The sequence below is a fragment of the Chamaea fasciata genome, unplaced genomic scaffold, assembly GCF_029207755.1.
Source record: "Chamaea fasciata isolate MVZ Bird 193981 ecotype frontalis unplaced genomic scaffold, bChaFas1.0.hap1 SCAF_1, whole genome shotgun sequence".
In the NCBI taxonomy this organism is placed as follows: Eukaryota; Metazoa; Chordata; class Aves; order Passeriformes; family Sylviidae; genus Chamaea; species Chamaea fasciata.
The window spans coordinates 79,345,312-79,364,566 of NW_027094086.1; the positions used below are offsets into that span (position 1 = coordinate 79,345,312).

The window sequence follows — 19,255 nt, forward strand, 5'->3', positions numbered from 1 at the left end:
ATCTGAAATGTCCAGGAGATCATTGAAAACACAGGGGGGAAAAAAAATCAGTTACTGTAGTTCATTTTACACTAAGATAAATGGAAGGGCTTCAGAGATTTATATCAGAGGTGACAGTTCTTTAGAGGCTGTTGACTATTCTTGCCAGCTTTGTGAAAGGAATTCTCTGTCAACCAGACACAGACAATTATTGGGATGGGGGATGTAAAAGTGGATGAAAATATCTGAGAGAGCAGGGGAAACCCCAGATTTCTGAGTTGTAGAAACCAGTATAGTAATTGAATGAAGTACCCACACATTGAAAGGATGAAATTGATTTTACCCATTTAAAAGTGCATAATCTGTGACAGGATAACAACCAAAGTTGCACTTATTTATTGAACTGTAGGTGTGGGGAAGACCCATCATTAAGGGCCAGAGAACTGGACAGTCTGAAAGTGTGCAGAATCATAGAAGGTGTAACTTCCCACTGCCTGCATTTTTGATTCTTCTCAAAGCATAGACAGTGGCACATGGGCATCTTATGACATACTGTTTATATGTAAGATGAGAAAGAATAACCACTGCATCACTGAAAACATTAGTCTGAATGTGTGCCTGTCTCCACTGGGCTGTAGGACTACAGAAAAATGCCCAGCAAAAATTCAGCCTTCTTTCCAAGAGAGCTCATGGCATTTCTGTGCCAAATTAGTCTCCATCTGTGGACCCCAAACCTGCATCTCATAAAATAGCCTTTGCACTTTCCTTTAGATTTCCTTTATATCAAACAGATACCTCACCTAAGATTTCCAGTGTTTACCTGAAACAGTACATGGGTAGAGAAGGGTAAGCAAAAGCAAATTTTAAATTTAAGGAAGGCCCAATGTAAAGGGAGAAAATTTTCTGTAGAAGTTTCATTTTCTTTCAGCAGGTTTTCCCATGTTACCAGTGCACCCACACACATATAAGAGATTGTTTCTTTCTCATAAAAAAGCATCAGCTTTCAGGGTGGATGCAGAGGTTGTAATATTAAATCCACAAGGATGGTTTTATATATATGGCTTTTTCATAGTAATTACAATGCATTTGAGAAAATACAAGATAAACCATTTTTATTTAAACTTAGATTTTAAAGACTGATTTGGGAAACTGTGTGGAAGAAGTATGGAAGTATAACTTTAAGATTGAGATTATATGATGAAAATTTTAACAGATTTTGTGTAACTACTGATCCCAGAAATATAGCTTCTAAGTGTGCTTTTATGTGGGACAATCCTTCCTGGTCTTTAAGACCACTTTAATGATTGAGTGAAGTCTATGGAAATTACATGGGTTTTGAGTCTGTCACAATATTTACTATTCTTTTAAACCTTTTTTGTTTTTTATTGTTGTTTAATATTTTCTATATAAATGGCTTTATTTAACCATAAAAACTGGTTTCAAAATGAAATGTTATGAAAATGTTCAACTTTTGAAGTGTAATTGCATAAAGGTCTGGATATTTGTTATTATTCATTTAATGGAAATAAAATAGGATAGGGACAAAAAAAATTAAAATATGGATATTTAAATTAATATTTAAAACATATGTATTACATCTTTAATAATTATGTACTGTTCTTCATTAGAGATATTTACATAAATAACTTAATTACAAGATTTTGGCAACATAAAAGATTGTCTTCATCCCTGAACAGAGAAATATTCAAAGATATAAGTCAAGGGCTCCACTGGTTTAATTGAGTTATGAATTGTTCCTCTTAGGAGTCTTCTGACCATATCTCACTGTTCTCTCTGACAATCTTGACAGATGCAAGGCAACAAGCAAAACTAACTGAAGAGTGCTAACGCCTAATGGAATTAAGGAAATTTCTGGTGCTTCATTTAAAAGATGTAAATATGTATGTATTATATGTATATATACATATATACATATGTGTACATATATATATGTCATGTTTTATCTAGCCGCCAGGTAACCCACAAATGTAAAGTCTTTCTGCTATAATTTTTTTCTATTTTTTTTTAATTTTCCTTTTCCTTTAAAAACTTGAAATTAAAATACTTTCTTCCCCTGGACTAGTTAAAATATTGTAAAGTATTGTCTTTTCCTATATGATAAAACATTCCTGACTGCCACTTTGATGTTACATATTTTAAGTTCAACCTTTTTGAAGAACAACAATGGTGGAGTATGAAGTTTTTCATCAAAGCAAAATTAAGGAAAAACAAGACCAATAGCACTGATATTATGGAGAAGTGAATACCTCTTTAGTGTTTTCGCTATGGTCAGTTTTGGATATTAAGGAAGCATGATATGTTGAAGGAAGTCAGAGTGGAGCATCTTATGTAATACAAGACATCTTAAGGAGGATAAAAAAACCAAGGTAGCTACTCAGTTCTTAAAATGTGTCTCTTCTTTCTTTCTTCTTAATTTCTATGTAATCTCTTATTTTAAATTGTTACAGATTTCCTTCTTAGTTTGTATTTTTATAATTTAATCCTTAAAGAACATATAAAAATTATTCATAATACCTTATCGCAAATAAATGCAGACAACAATTGAGTATGCATTTAGACTTCATCAGAGAGCTAAGGATATCTCCCAGCTTTGTTCAGAATGAAGATCTTTTCTACCTTGGAGATTTATCCTAGTACTTGTCATTTCATCCAGATTCCTTTAAGCTTCCCATAAGGGATTAAGTTGCCTTTAATGGAAATGGGATAACGTCCTAACCAAACTGGAATTCCTGTAAAGCTGTATACCATGTAAATCAGGTTGTCACTTAGTTTAAAAAGTCATAGATAATACTAACAGGCTCTTTCCTGAGGCAATAGTATCTGATTTAATATGGTAATGCTCTTACATCAAATACAGAAGCAGACCTTCATGCATGTATTTCCAGTTTATATAAAGATTGCTTGAAGGTTATCTTGAATTGCCATTACATTTTAAAACAGAAATGTCAATATTGTTCTTAGGCAGAATTTCATTACTATTCCTAATATTCATTATAAATTTGCTTTCAGTAGATATTGAGGAGCTTTTAGTATATGAAGGGTTTTTTTGTGTTAGGAGATTTTCATCATTAATTTACAATAAAGTGTTAAAATTGCCATTTTCACCCTCACTAACCCATGAAATCAGTTGTCTGTCTGATTTATTGGGAGCTTAGCATATTTTAACAAATGAGATAGAGAAATAGATGCCTTGTGAGAAATAAGTTTCTATTTTACAGATGTAAAAAGTCTCATAACAAATCAGTTCTGCCATAAAAATTATAAGCACAAGGCATACTGTGGATCATAAGGTTTGTTGTTTTTTTTTTTCCTGAGTGTTTTCAGGCTGAATACTTTGCTTTCATTACACCTTACATGAGCAGAAAAGATCCCTTTTATATATTGACATTTTTGGTCACATGAGAGCAATATGGTTACTTTCAAAATTCCAAGGAACTATGAGATGAACTCTTGGCATCTCACAAAGAATATGAAATCATTATGCCAAGTGTATTACAGATGGGGAATGCCTCCTGTGTTAGCAACTGATGATGAAACAACAGGGAATAGAAAACCAGTAGTAAAAGATTATAAAGGAAAGACTATAAGACTGATCATATATGTTTTTTTAGACATAAAATAACATCAGAGAAACTGTTCAAACAGAGAAACTATTGAAAATATGTCAGAGTAAAGACTCCTTAGATTCACTCCTACTTTAATATTTTTTGGCAACAGAAAAATAACTTTGGCATTTTTAAGGTATAATTGTTTTAATGGATAAACATAATATCAATGTTATAAGTAGTTGAAACTTGCATTAGGAAAAAGAAGTTCATCAAAAAGCTTTGATAAGTTGTCCTGGGTTGAAGTATATTCTATCACCATCTTCATGAACTGTTGAAACCAGGTGAGGCAGTGCTCCCTGTCTCCTCCACTCTGGCTTATATTCTGTTAATGGGCCATCAGCACCTTTGCTACACAGCTCACAGATAACCCCCTCCTGGACTACCTCCTGTTAATGGGCCCATCAGGCCTTATCACATGACTCACCATCCCATTGTGAGATGCTCTGCCCAGAGGGAGGAACCAAGCATTCCAGCCTGGATATAAGCTGAGACTCTGAACACCAGAGAGATGCTTACCCACTGGATTCCCAGAGGACCCGAGCTATCAGACCTTTTCTACAGGATCACTGCTTCAGGAAGACCACCTCATCTGGACTGCTTCCATCACTACGCTCAAGTTGTATTCTGACTCTGTCAGTGGTCTTTTCTATTATTGCATCTATTCTAGTTTACTTTCTTTCCTTTTTTTTTTTTTTTCTATTAAATTGTATCTCTGACTTAGAGCCTCTCCTTTGTTTTGCCTTCAAACTACTACATTTTTGGCACCCAAGTGGGGCACAAGGCACTGAGAAAAGTCAGAATTACAATTTTGTATTGAAGAAGACACCTGTTCGCTATGATGCTCAACATGCTTACATGTGCCTTGTATCTATCTCTCTATATTTTTCCACAACTGGGGTACTATCTGCCAGTCTTAATGCTCCTGCGTAGACCAGGGTATAGTACTAAAATTGCTTTATTGGTCTATTATGTCCATTGCTTGATAAACTCTGAGGCAATGAACATTATTCAGAATATACAACCACTTTTGTTTTCTTGTTCTGGTCTAGGATGCTACATCTGGGGCCTCAACAATCTCACCCAGCCCCTGTGGGGAGGGGTGAAGAATGATTTTTTCCAGCTTTTCAGGCATGACACAGCAGTTTTTGAAAATATGGAATACCCTCTGAATGCCAAGGACAGCATGATGTTGTTGTTAGTCCTCCTTTGTCTTCTCTGCACGGCCCGCACCATGCTTACACTACCTAGTGTGATACAGTGTGTTCTGGAAGAAGAGGGAAAAAGAAGCAGAGCAACAGTATCAGTGTCTACACAGAGTGTCACAGAGACGAAAGGTACCAAAGGCAAGGCAACAGTGTCCTCATCTACACAGACCCTCACAGAGGAGAAAGAAGCCAAAAGTGAGGCAGCAGTGTCCACATCTATGCAGACTGTCACAGAGGAGAAAAGGACTAAGAGTGCCATCAGCGTCTCCACACAAACCATCACTGAACCGGAACAGCCTAAACCAGTAGCAGTTGCCCCCGTTCAGAAGAAGAAATCGAGGACCAAATCAGTCCGCATAGTGACTGATGAGAGTGCAGCAGGACCTTCACACCCAGCAGAAGAGACAGAGCCAGAAATCATCACTCGCTCTCTATCTCTGGGTGAGCTGCGTGACCTGCGAAGGGAATTCACCCGCCAGACCAACGAGTCCATCCTGACCTGGCTGCTCCACGTCTGGGACGCTGCAGCCAATAACACCATTCTGGATGGAAGTGAGGCCAGGCAACTGGGATCGTTGCCCCGGGATGTGGTCATTGACCAGGGGATTGGGAAAAGCCAAGAACCTCTCAGCCTCTGGCAGCGACTGCTAACAAGTGTGAAGGATAGATACCTTTGTAAAGAAGACCTCCAAGTGCACCAACTAAAATGGAACACAATAGAACAAGGTATCCGATGCCTGAAGGAATTAGCTGTGTTAGAGATCATTTTTTCAAAAGATGAGAGATTTCCTAAAAACCCAGATGGTGTCCAGTGCACATCACGGATGTGGTTGAGATTTGCACGGCTTGGACCCGAGATGTACTCACATTACCTGGCAACACTGCAATGGAGGGAAGGTGAGGACAGGGTAGGTGTCTTGGCTAATAAACTAAGAATTTACGAGGACACTGTCACTGCTCCAGTTCGTACCCATGTCTCGTCTGTGGAAACAAGACTGGCTGAGCAAGTCCGGAACTTGATTGAAAAAGGCCATCAGAAACTGAAAAAAGAACTTAAAGAAGAAATTTACCATATCCAACCGGAGCCGATGAGAGTCTCTGCCATTAGGAGCAGGCGCTCCCCAGCCAGGGAGAGAGGATACACACCACGAGGTAACCTCTGGTCTTTTCTTCGGGAGCATGGAGAAGACATGAGGAAGTGGGATGGAAAACCCACCTCCTCCTTAGCAGCCCGGGTATGTGAACTGAAAAGAGAAACACCTACCACAAAGACCTCATCTAGAATCAATGTTGCTCCGGTATCTCGTGCACAGAACTCCAGACAGTACAGGAATGATGATATGACTGATCCTCTTGAAGGAACCTCAGAAACATATTTACAAGAAGAGAGCAATGTATGCCATGACCAAGAATAGGGGGGCCCTGCCTCTAGCCAGGTAGAGGAAAGAGACAATCAGATCTACTAGACTGTGTAAATTCGATGGCCTGGAACATCTGACCCACAAAGATATATGGCTCTGGTTGATACCGGTGCTCAGTGTACTCTGATGCCATCAAGGTATGTGGGAGCAGAACCCATTTCCATTTCTGGGGTGACAGGAGGATCCCAGGAGCTGACTGTGCTGGAAGCTAAAGTAAGTCTAACTGGGAAAGAATGGCAGAAACACCCCATTGTGACTGGTCCAGAGGCCCCATGCATTTTGGGCATAGACTATCTCAGAAATGGGTATTTCAAAGACCCAAGAGGATACCGCTGGGTTTTTGGCATAGCTGCTCTAGAGACAGAAGGCATCAGACAACTGAGTACCTTGACTAGACTCTCAGACGACCCTTCTGCTGTGGGACTACTGAAAGTTGAAGAACAACAAGTGCCGATCGCCCGAGCAACAGTGCACCGTCGGCAATATCGCACCGACAGAGACTCTGTGGTCCCCATCCATAAGATGATTTGTGAGCTGGAGAGCCAAGGGGTGGTAAGCAAGGCTCGTTCACCCTTTAATAGCCCTATATGGCCCGTGCGTAAGTCCAGTGGAGAATGGAGACTGACAGTGAATTACCGTAGCCTGAATGAAGTCACACCACCACTGAGCGCTGCCGTACCAGACATGTTGGAGCTTCAGCATGAGCTGGAATCCAAGGCAGCAAAATGGTATGCGACCATTGATATTGCAAATGCCTTTTTCTCCATTCCTCTGGCAGCAGAATGCAGGCCTCAGTTTGCCTTCACCTGGAGGGGCGTGCAGTACACCTGGAACCGACTGCCCCAGGGGTGGAAGCACAGTCCCACCATTTGCCATGGACTGATCCAGGCTGCACTGGAAAAAGGTGAAGCTCCAGAACACCTGCAATACATTGACGACATTATCGTGTGAGGAAACACCGCAACAGAAGTCTTTGAGAAGGGAGAGAAGATCGTTCAGATTCTCCTGAAGGCCGGCTTCGCCATCAAGAGGAGCAAAGTCAAGGGACCTGCTCGAGAGATCCAGTTTTTGGGAGTGAAGTGGCAAGATGGACGGCATCAGATTCCCACTGAAGTCATCAATAAGATCACTGCAATTTCTCCACCGACCAACAAAAAGGAAACACAAGCTTTCCTAAGTGCCATAGGCTTCTGGAGGATGCACATTCCCAAGTATAGCCAAATCGTGAGCCCTCTCTACCTGGTTACCCGCAAGAAGAACGATTTCCACTGGGGCCCAGAACAGCAGCAAGCTTTTGCCCAGATCAAGCAGGAAATTGCTCATGCAGTAGCCCTTGGCCCAGTCAAGACAGGATCAGAGGTGAAGAATGTGCTTTACTCTGCAGCCGGGAGCCACAGTCTGTCATGGAGCCTTTGGCAGAAGGTGCCGGGTGAGACTCGGGGACGACCACTGGGATTCTGGAGGCGAAGCTACAGAGGATCTGAAGCCAACTACACTCCCACAGAGAAGGAAATCTTAGCCGCCTATGAAGGAGTCCAAGCTGCCTCAGAGGTGATTGGTACTGAAGCACAGCTGCTTCTGGCACCTCGACTACCGGTGCTGGGGTAGATGTTCAAAGGAAAGGTTCCTAACACACATCACGCCACCGACACCACGTAGAGCAAATAGATCGCCCTGATCACGCAGCGCGCCCGTATTGGAAACCTGAATTGCCCTGGGATTCTAGAAATTATAACAAACTGGCCTGAAAGTGAGACCTTTTGATTATCCTCTGAAGAAGAGGAGGAGCAAGTGACACGGGCCGGGGAAGCCCCATCATATAACGAGCTACTGGAGAGTGAGAGACGATATGCCCTTTTCACCGACAGTTCCTGCCGAATTGTAGGTGCTAACCAGAAATGGAAAGCTGCTGTATGGAGCCCCACACGACGAGTTGCACAAGCTACCGAGGGAGAAGGTGGATTGAGTCAAGTCGCAGAGCTTAAAGCTGTCCAGCTGGCTTTGGATATTGCTGAACGAGAGAAGTGGCCAAGGCTCTATCTCTACACTGACTCATGGATAGTAGCTAATGCTCTGTGGAGATGGCTGGACCGCTGGAGAAAGGCCAACTGGCAGCACAAAGGGAAACCCATCTGGGCTGCGGAGATTTGGCAGAACATCGCCACCCGAGTAGAAAGGCTGACCGTGAAGGTTTGACACATGGATGCGCACGTACCCAAGAGTCGGGCTAATGAAGAACATCATAACAATGAGCAGGTGGATCGAGCTGCCAAGGTGGAAGTATCTCAGGTTGATCTAGACTGGCAACACAAAAGAGAATTATTCCTAGCTCGTTAGGCTCATGATGCCTCTGGTCATCAAGGGAGAGATGCAACATATCGATAGGCTCGTGACCGAGGGGTGGACATTACTATGGACAGCATCTCCCAGGCTATCCATGACTGCGAGACCTGTGCTGCAATCAAACAGGCCAAGCGAGTGAAGCCTCTGTGGTATAGTGGACAATGGTCAAAGTATAGGTACGGGGAAGCCTGGCAAATTGACTACATCACCCTTCCCCAAACTCGCCAAGGCAAGTGCTACGTGCTCACCATGGTGGAAGCAACCACTGAATGGCTGAAGACCTACCCTGTGCCTCATGCTACTGCCTGGAACACCATCCTGGGCCTGGAAAAGCAGGTCTTGTGGAGACATAGCACCCCTGAGAAAATTGAGTCAGACAACGGGACTCATTTCAAGAATGGCCTCATAAGCACTTGGGCCAGAGAACACGGAATCGAATGGATATACCATATCCCATACCATGCACCAGCTGCCGGGAAAGTGGAATGCTGCAATGGACTGCTTAAAACTACCCTTAAGGCACTTGGTGGAGGGACCTTCAAAAATTGGAAACTGAACTTAGCAAAGGCCACCTAAATGGTCAGTACCCGAGGGTCCATCAATCGAGCTGGTCCTGCCCAGTCTGAATCCTTGCACACAGTGGATAGAGATAGGGTCCCTGTGGTACACATGAGAGGTATGTTAGGAAAGACTGTTTGGATTAATCCCACCTCAGGCAAGGGCAAACCCATCCGTGAGGTTGTCTTTGCTCAAGGACCTGGTTACACTTGGTGGGTGATGCAAAAAGATAGAAAAACCCACTGTGTACCACAAGGAGACCTTATTTTAAGTGAGAACTGTGTGTAGGATTTCATTATATATACATGTGTGTGTGTGTGTAGTTTAAAGAAAGTATTGATTTGAGATGATGTAGATGGTAATAGAATAAGGGGTGGATAATGTCCTGGGTTGAAGTATATTCTATCACCATCTTCATGAACTGTTGACACCAGGTGAGGCAGTGCTCCCTGACTCCTCCACTCTGGCTTATCTTCTGTTAATGGGCCATCAGCACCTTTGCTACACAGCTCACAGATAACCCCCTCCTGGATTATCTCCTGTTAATGGGCCCATCAGGCCTTATCACATGGCTCACCATCTCATTGTGAGATGCTCTGCCCAGAGGGAGGAACCAAGCATTCCAGCCTAAATATAAGCTAAGGCTCTGAACACCAGAGGGGCGCTTACCCACTGGATTCCCAGAGGACCTGAGCTACCAGACCTTTTCTACAGGATCACTGCTTCAGGAAGACCACCTCATCTGGACTGCTTCCATCACTACGCTCAAGTCGTATTCTGACTCTGTCAGTGGTCTTTTCTATTATTGCATCTATTCTAGTTTACTTTCTTTCCTTTTTTTTTTTTTCTATTAAATTGTATCTCTGACTTAGAGCCTCTCCTTTGTTTTGCCTTCAAACTACTACATAAGTACTTGAAGAAACTCAGAACAAACAATACAGACATATAGGATATTTTCTATAACAAAGATAATTTAAAATATACAAAAAATTTACCAAAAATTCATATAATGTATTCTAGTTCAACATTTGGTATAAAACATGTCAGATTTACATTTTGAAGAAATTTTCTATTAAAAAAATATAATTTTGAGTGTTTTAATGCATTTCTAATTAATTTCTATAAAATACCTTTGAGTCCCATTGAGCCCTTTGGATTTTTGAGCAGGAGTTACTTATGTCTTAGGGTACGGTTGAGTTTCACTGAAAAACAGTACACAGATTGCCACTCCTTGCATCTCAAATAAGATTTCAGGGGCTGCCATCTTCCTGCTTTCTCAGTTTTTAAAAACTAGAACATATTTCTTCAGTGGTTCTTATGACCTCCCTGTAGCACACATGTATCAGCTTCTCATCTTCCCAAAGCCTGGAGGGCACTGCCCAACCTAAAGAGTCTGACCCCTCGCCTATCTGTTCCTTTGGAAGGACAAACACGGCTTTGAGAATCCATGAAGAACATTTTTTCCCTTTTCCTTTCCAGGTCTAAGATACCACTTGCCTTGTTTTTCAAGGGCTAGCAAACACAGTATGCACTTCACCATTGAGTAATGTCTAATCCCATATTTTTTTATATATTTCCTAAACAAATAGAATGACACAATTCTTCTTAATCTATCAGCTTAATGCATCTACAGCATTTGGCTGAGAGTCATACATGTAGAAATAAAACGCTCCCATAACAGCGATTGAATTCTGAGATCATCAGGGCCAGAGCACATAAACATCAACAAGGAACTGATATATTGTATGTCTCAGCCAGCCAAATGCCATAGCTTTGTGGAATTATACAGTATTTAAATTGAAAATTATTTCCAAGTCTTAGACCATTTATTAGTGAACATTCTTGCTACAAAAGCTTTAAACACCATTTTGCTGTTTTCCAGTGCTAGCAAATGAGTGTGCACTAAGAAGCAGTCAAACAATGTGTGTCACTCATCAATAATGCAGTAAGAACTGAAAATAGGAACACTCAAGTAAGTTACTGTTTGCACTGCCCAGAATTGAATAGTTAATAAAATGGAGAAGTCTGCTTAACTGTGAGTATCTGTGAAAAAATCAAATAAAGAAACAAAAAACAAAGATGTATAATTTTCTAGAATTTTCCTATCCCAAAAATTGAAAATAGTTTTTATTTAAATTTTATCTGAAATGTCAGATTATTTTATGTTTTAGAATGTAAAATCTTACTACTTTCTGATGGGCTATCATATATTATTCAGATGAATAGCAACACCAAAGTTAACTCGAAAGAAGAAGGGAAAAAAAAGATAAAACCTGGGAAAATAGCTGTTTTGTCTGACTTCATGACCATTTCCATAGTGTTTGTTCAGAATGTTTCAAATGAAGTTGGGAGATTAAAGTGGTTCTAGCCACTGTCTGATCTGGATTAGAAAGCTCAGAACATTGCTTGCTCTTCTTTTGTTTCTTTTTATTAGATGTGGCAGGATTTGGCACTGCAGAACCTGTAGGAATGCTGTGAGGTGCCAGTGCTGAAGCAAGGGAGTGCAAGATAGTTAAAGACTTCTTACCAACATGACCAAATTTCCAAGAAATCAGTATTTTTACTCTCCAGGAAAAAGGACAGCATTCTCGTCTGTTGTTTTTTCAGTGCTTACAAGTGCCAGGGTTGATAACTTAATGGAGAATACACTGTTTGGGCATAAAAATTTCTGCCACCACATTCTGCTCAGACTTTTAGTTTATGTAAAGCACATTTTTAATCTTTGAAGAAATAATCAAAATCAATCTCAAGGAAAAAAAAAAAAAAAGAACAGAAATGTGGTAAAAAGCCAAAAATGATCAAAAATTGGAAAAGAGAGTTCATTGTAATAATTTTCTGCATAAGCTATCACGGAGATAAAATTGTGGTTTACTTGGACTCAAACACATTGGTTTAAAAAATCTTAATGCTGTCAGACTTTCTTTGGTGCAGAAGCAAGAAGAGTTCCAGTGTCAATGTAATACACACTGCTTGGTTTTGCTTCTCAGTTAACATGATGGGTACTGTTATTTTTCACTAGTGTATTTATGTGTTGAAGTGTGTTGTATTTTGCATTTGAGAAACATACCATCTTTTTTGCTGAGAACAAATGTCAAGCTAGTATTTGTATATGATTTTGTTGCTCCCGTGTTGTATTAAAATTCATCTCTCTTCTAACCAATGAGTTCTACTATGATAAAAGATTCTGTCATTTTAATCCTTATGGTATCAAGCTGTCAGAAAATCTGTGTTTCAATACTAATATAGTATTTTAAAAGCTGCCTTGCTTATCCGTAGAACCATGCCTTACTTTTTATGGGTCAAGATATTTCCCACAAAAGAAATAAAGGCATACTGGTACATCCTGACAAAAGAAGTAAGAAGTTAGAGAAAATCTACTTTTAACAAGAGGTTCATTGACCTCCATATGCTAAAAAAAAAATTCCCCTGGTCTGTCTCAGAGCACTGTTTCTTGCCTATCTCATCAGTTACTTTTACTTTGCTGAAAGTATCTGTTGTCATGTATAGTGATATATCCAAAGACAGAAGATACAGAAAGGAAATAGCAGTTTTCAAATTACAGTGCAAGAATTTTTTTTTATTATTATTATTATTCACCATTACAGCATAGACTTCTGAGGGTTTTCCAAAAATTGTTTCATAAAGATTATCAATATGTTTCTAAATTACAGTAATAGCACAGTAATTTCTCTATGAATTAATCAGGACTGGAAAGTATAATCACAGCCTCCCTTTTAATACTCTTGAGATTTGGGTAAATTTGACCTAGATCTGTATAAGCATTTTTTTTTTTTTTTTTTATTTTGAAATCAATTTAAGATTCCACAGCTGCCTAAAAAAAGTACAGTTTATATATGCTAGATGAGGAACAAAGCATGGAAACTAATGATTCCTTACAGATTTGTCCAAACTGTACCCCCAAGTTTGTATATTTAACTGGATTTTCTGGCAGTTTAAAGTCAAAATTTCTATTCATAATACACTAAAATTCTGCTGAGTATTCTGGGTGTGTAGCCCCTCAAAAGTTAATGAACACTGTTATGATAAATTGAAAACATGCTTCTGGATGAACCAAATCATACCTTGCTGCCAGTATAGTTATATCTTTTTAAAGGGTGTATTACTGCTGCCAAAATCATTTTTTCAGTCTCTATGAGATGATAAGTTTTTATATTGATGTTAATTGTGCTTTTACAGTAGTTACAATTTTCCCAGCATGATTAAAGTAAAATACAACATTGACAATTTTAAGGCGCAACAAGGCCTTTGTGAGGCAGCAATGATGTTAACCAGTGATGAAAATTGTGTTAAAATATCTGAGACACAAAAAAATCAAGATTTGAGAAGACACCAACGTAATACATTCTTTTTCTTCTCTTCAAAGTATCCCCACTTGTATTATATATTGCATATTGATAAGTGAAATTTGTTTAATAACCAAGTCACTTGTGCATGGCTGAAAATCAGGTAGTTGAAAAGATTATTTTTTTTGAGGATAAGTTGAAGGCATCTCTTTTGATGTTGTAAATCAAGTTAATATTCACAAAATCAAGCTAATTTTTTTTTTTTTAGTGCTACAGTTCAAGTTCAATTTTAAATAAAGCTCAAAATTCACTACAGGTTCACTATACATGGGATCTGCTGAATCAAGAGTGTTTAGAAGTGCAAAGTAATCAATTTAACTCAGTTCAGCAATTTGATTGAAGCTGAATTTTCTAAGAGTTAAATTTATGTATGGCAAAAAATATTGACTACCCATTAACTATACCTTGTGTATCCAAGAGCAGAATAGCCTGGACTGGATTCAGCAGTTTGCTGTCTCTCATGTTCAATTCTTCCTGTTGGAAGAAAACTTCTGTCATTATACCAAACACAGTTTATTTTCTGGAATTGTAAATCTAAAATAAATTCACTTTGACAAAAGTACTGTACCTTTACATGGAGGTAACTAAGGGTAGAATTTGGCAAAACTTCCCACACTGTCATGATTGTATCCAGTTAATTCTAATAACAGACTATTTTTCTCAAGCAATCTCGAGTGGTTTCAAATCTCATACAAAATCATAATATCCATAAAATGATATGCCTATTATCAAATGGAAGCATTTTCTTGATGGTTTACCAGAAAGCAGCTGAAGATGCAGTTACTTTAATAGCTACAAAATGTGTTACACTCATTAGATATGATTTCCAAGCTGTAACACAGCTAAGACTTCAAGGATTTGCAGACTGAAAGTCACAGACTACAGTCCTAATTTGTGTAAGATTAGATAATATAGGATTCTGCATTTTTGTTGAATTCTATTGTTGCTTTGGCTAATAATTTCTATTTTAGAAATCTGGAATTAAAATGAAGATTACAGTGATCACTCAGTTATCTAAAATTTATTAATGCCATGTTTGTTCAATGAGACAAATATTTTCCTTTCATGAAGCTCAAATGAAAAAAAAATCAGATGTTTCAATGTGTCAAAAAGACAATATAAAAACTATCCCTTTTGCTTTATGTAAGAACAAAAATTTCTTAGGAAACTCATGTGGTTGTTTAAGCTTTTACCACTAGTTTATGTGGTTCATTTTCACCTACTGTAAATCTAAATATTTCCTCTTTCAGAAAGATTATTTTGATTCTTAAATGCCACATATTTTCTTGGCCTGAGTTAATTAGACAAATATTTCTTTCTGTCATCCCATTCAAAAAGTTCTTTATTACCTGGATTGTATACTTGCTCTGCCAAATGTGTTTGTTTAATTCCTCAGATATCGAAAATATTTCCTGTATATATTCCCAGTAATTTGAAAGGTAAAAAACTTGGTCAGCATCCAAATGAATATCAAGATTTCTGAAATATCAACTTTGTATTATTATTTGAAAATAAAAATATTTAGGTACCTTCTTTGTACAATTTTTAGATGTCTCCATGGAGTCCTAGTGGTATTTAGCATTTGTGTGCACATGGTGAGAAGGCAATAAGACTTTTTTTTATGTTCAGTTCTTGGTCTTCAATCTACTAGTATTTTATGATTACAGTCATTTGGAGAAATAAATATAACAGCCTTGTGACAACTCCATTAGCTTGCAGATTACTGCTAAAATATACAAATCAGGTCTAAGTTTGGGTTTTTGTGTTTTTGTGTGGGTTTTTTGGTTTTTTTGTTGGTTTTTTTTTTGGCTTAGCTTTTGAAAGAAGTGATTCAACTAGGGATTCATGGAGGGTTGTTTTTCTGTTGTTCTTGTTGTTGCTGCTATTAATTTTATATTCCTCCCCACACTGAGACTGATTTTAATTTTTGTCCATATTTTAGCTCACTGCAATTAGTTTAATATGCTGCAGTATCACTAGAATTTAGACTGTTTAATACTTTGTCCCTGAGTTTTGACTTGCCTAAATTGTATCACTTTATCTTTCTTTCTAGCAAATCTACTTTTAATGCTAAATAGTAGAAGTGAGAGAATGAGCCCAATGACATAATTTTTTGATACAGTCAGTAAGCATGCAGTTTTTAAATTGTACCTGCTGCAGTTTGTTATGTGTCCTAATTATACTTTTTGGCATGTGACAATATAAATTTTGGAGTGTCTAGTGATGGTACAAATGAAATACCTGTTAGTCTTATTACATACTTTTATTGCAAGTGGATTTTTGTGCAGAAAACTCCACAGTTGTAAACAAGCATTACAATAAAAGAAACCTTTGCGATATAAAAATGTCATACGAGGGTTTTGCAAAGTTCCCTACAAATGTTATTTTGAGTTGATTCTACCTTCAACTTAGGCTCCTGGAAGTTGCAGAGTTTTAGGGGGAGATATTTTGTGTTTGGGTAATGTCACAGGGCAGTTTAATAATTTCTTCCTAGATGCATATGAGACTGGTCTGAAATAATTTTACATGAGTTGTACCTAGATAACTCAGGTAACAGATAACATACTGCACTTTAACATCAGCTTCTCCTTTTCAGGTTTAGCTGGTGGACAGTATTCCTTTCACCAAACTAATGAAAAACATTGTATTGACTTGTTCATCTTTCTGTTCTTGTGAACATGAACTTTTTGTTTCTGAAACATGAAAACATCTATGTTATTCTTTTATACACATATATATGAACATCTCATGTTAACTGTAGTATGTGCTAAAGACTCATGACCAGATGACTGCTTAGATTTCAAATTGATATCACAGAGAATATGAGCCAAACAACTGGAAAAAACATCAAGTCTAGGCTGTATTTTTGCTGTTCACTTTGCACAGAATCACAGAACTCTGAACTGCACTCCAGAGCTCAGCTTAACTTTCCCTTTATGGTGGTTGTCAGGATTCTGAGAGAGAAAAAACATGCAGTTTTAGGGAGGAAAATGTTATTATCTGCTTTATGATGGTGATTTATTTGGCATTATAAACTAGGTTAGATGCTGTGTTTTTCTGTTTTGTTTTGTTTTGTTTTGTTTTGCCATTTGGTTTGCCACCATTCACATCACAGATGTTCAGGTGTGAAAGCTGACATCAAATATTTTATATTTCTCAGAATCTGAAGATTTTTTCTGATTCTATTAAAGCAGGAAAAGAATGTGAAAACGTATCAGTATGAGTGATTTCACTGTGGTAAACAAACATATAATTGAAATAATAGGACTTTGATGTGAAACATAGTACCACAGCAATAATAATCTAAAGACATAATAATGACTAATTTAACAATCACACTAATTTCACAAAACTTTCAAAACATTTTGGTTAGTAAGTGTCCTCCTTCAGGAGGGAAAAAAGCATTAAAAAAAAACCCCAACAAACATTTCTTAAAGCATGAGCAGAAGAGGGCAAGATGATAAGAGAGAAAATAAATTTTTATGTCCTCACAAAGCTTTAACTTTACTCCTTTAACTCCCTTTAACTCCTTTGTAAATACAAATAAAAAAGCCTAGACTGTACTGTGTGTACTAAACACTACACTGCCTGATGTTAAATGAAGCAGTAGAGGTCAGGAAATTTATGAGGTATAAAAGGAGTAAGATTAGAAAGAGCATAGTAAAGAGAAAATTTAAAAAGGGGTTCTGATATGGCATAGAATATTTGGGGAAGCCAAACCTCTTTCAGAGTACAAATTGATTCAATAAATTTCAAACAAGATTTAGTACCTTTGATCCAGCAAGGCATGATAGTTTTCAGTGAATATAATTCCAGAGCAAAGTGTTTTGCTGAGTTGGAATGCCAGTAGGGAACAAATGAAGCAGGACAGAGTACGCTTTGTCCAGAAATTCAGTGGCTTAATTAGAATGAGAGAACTGATTCAGCCATTTAAGAAAATACAGCAATAAATGCTCTTTTCAATCTTCTTTCATTTGGCCATTTAAAGAAGGAGCAATGGTAAACATTGCCCTACATGTTTCCTGTATTGTCAGGCCTTATATGAGGGAGATTAAACAACAGTCAGTCCCATGTTTGTGGGGAGAGCTGAAGAAAAGATGATTTTCAGAAAGCAAGCGCCACTTTGGGTGATAAATTATTTCATCTACTAGTTCATCCTGACTTTATATATCTGCTGAACAGTACTGCAGTGGTTTAAAGGTAGTAAGGATCCAAATATCTTTAAGTGAATGAATCTCTTGTATTATCAACTGGTATTTCATGAATGACTTTTGAGTTGATGCATCTAAAAAGGAATTTGAAACAGGGTGTGTACATAAATGTACACACATCTTTTTATAGACATTAAACATAGATATACATAACATGTATAACAAATTCTATAAAAATCTCTACAATATGTTTTTGTTTGGGTTTTTTTGTTTGTTTGTTTGGTTGGTTTTTGTTTGTTTGTGGGTTTGTTTCTATTTTTTTTTTCAAAAGAAAAATGCCTTCCTAACGCAGTATTGAAATACAATAAATCAGAGAGGAAACAGTCTAAGACGGTCCTGAAGAGTATGGAAAATAAGATCCCAACACAGGTGGTGAGTTAGTCACCTACAGAAGGCACCCTTTTGGAACTGTTTTCTGTGAATGGGAAGGTGTGGTGGGTTATACTGGGACGCCATCCTGAGCATAATAAGCATATATGAAGTTTTTTATTCTCACAGAACTAAGGTGGGGATCAGCAGAACTGCTACAATGGATGTCCAGAGAGATTTTTCTGTGTAAAAATCTGACTGGATGGCCAGGCAAAAAGGGTTGTGGTGAATGACAGAAATTCAGTTGGCAGCGGGTCATAAGTAGTGTTCATCACAGCTTGGCATTGTGGCCAGTTCTGCTTAATATCTTTATCAATGATCTGGTCCAAGGGGATTGGGTGCACTTTCAGTCCGTTTGCAGATTGCACCAAACTGGGCAGGAGTGCTGATCAGTTGGAGGGTAGGAAGGTTCTGCAGAGGATTATGGACAAATTGGATCAATGGGCCTCAGTCACTATAAGAAATACACTGAGGTTCTGGATCATGTCCAGAGAAGGGCAGCAAACCTCTAGAGGTTCCTATGAGAAGTTGATGAAGGAGCTTGTTTAGTTCAGCCTGGAGAAAGGGCGGCTCAGGTTCTACTCAGTGAACACCTCACCTGTCCAAACCATGGATGTCTCCAAGGAATCACTGTGGGCAACAATGTCAAAGGCTTTGACAAGGTCCAGATGGACAACATCCATGGTCTTTCCCTCATGATTAAAGTAAAAGTGAAATTAGCACAAATTAGCACAATCATATTCTTGGTTCATGCTCTAAGGCGGGAAACTCTGAACTGCAACAGAAATAAAATGTTAGCTTACATCAAGAGGTAAGCAGTCAACATGTACATTAAAAAGACATATCTGAAAAATTTTCCAAGAAAGTAAGAATAATAAATGAGTATTCTGTCTCTGTTTTACAATTTTAAACTGTACGATATATAGCTACATATATTAATAATAATTATACTATATGTAGCTATATATAATATATAGCTAATATATATATTATATAGTGCTATATGTAGCTATATTATATATAGCTATATATATATAGCTATATATTATATATATCTATAATATGGCTATATTAAACACTACTAAATAGCAATGAAGCAGTGAAAATGCCAGATCTTTTCATGATGCTTTGTGCCCCTATGTAGAAGAATCTCTTTATGGTGAGGGAGCAGAATTC

At 38.0% G+C, this 19,255-nt stretch overlaps 1 long non-coding RNA gene across 2 annotated transcripts in view; it reads right to left on the reverse strand.

Annotated features, from left to right (window-relative positions):
* LOC136302678 (uncharacterized) overlaps window positions 1–17,345 on the reverse strand; it is a 40,961-nt gene extending 23,616 nt beyond the window's left edge. For both annotated transcript variants that reach the window (XR_010724111.1, XR_010724110.1), the window contains exons 1-2: window positions 17,270–17,345; window positions 13,904–13,973 (exon numbers count right to left, since the gene is read on the reverse strand). This is a non-coding gene — a long non-coding RNA (uncharacterized lncRNA). The remainder of the gene's footprint in view (window positions 1–13,903; window positions 13,974–17,269) is intronic.
* Between the last annotated feature and the right edge of the window lie 1,910 nt (window positions 17,346–19,255).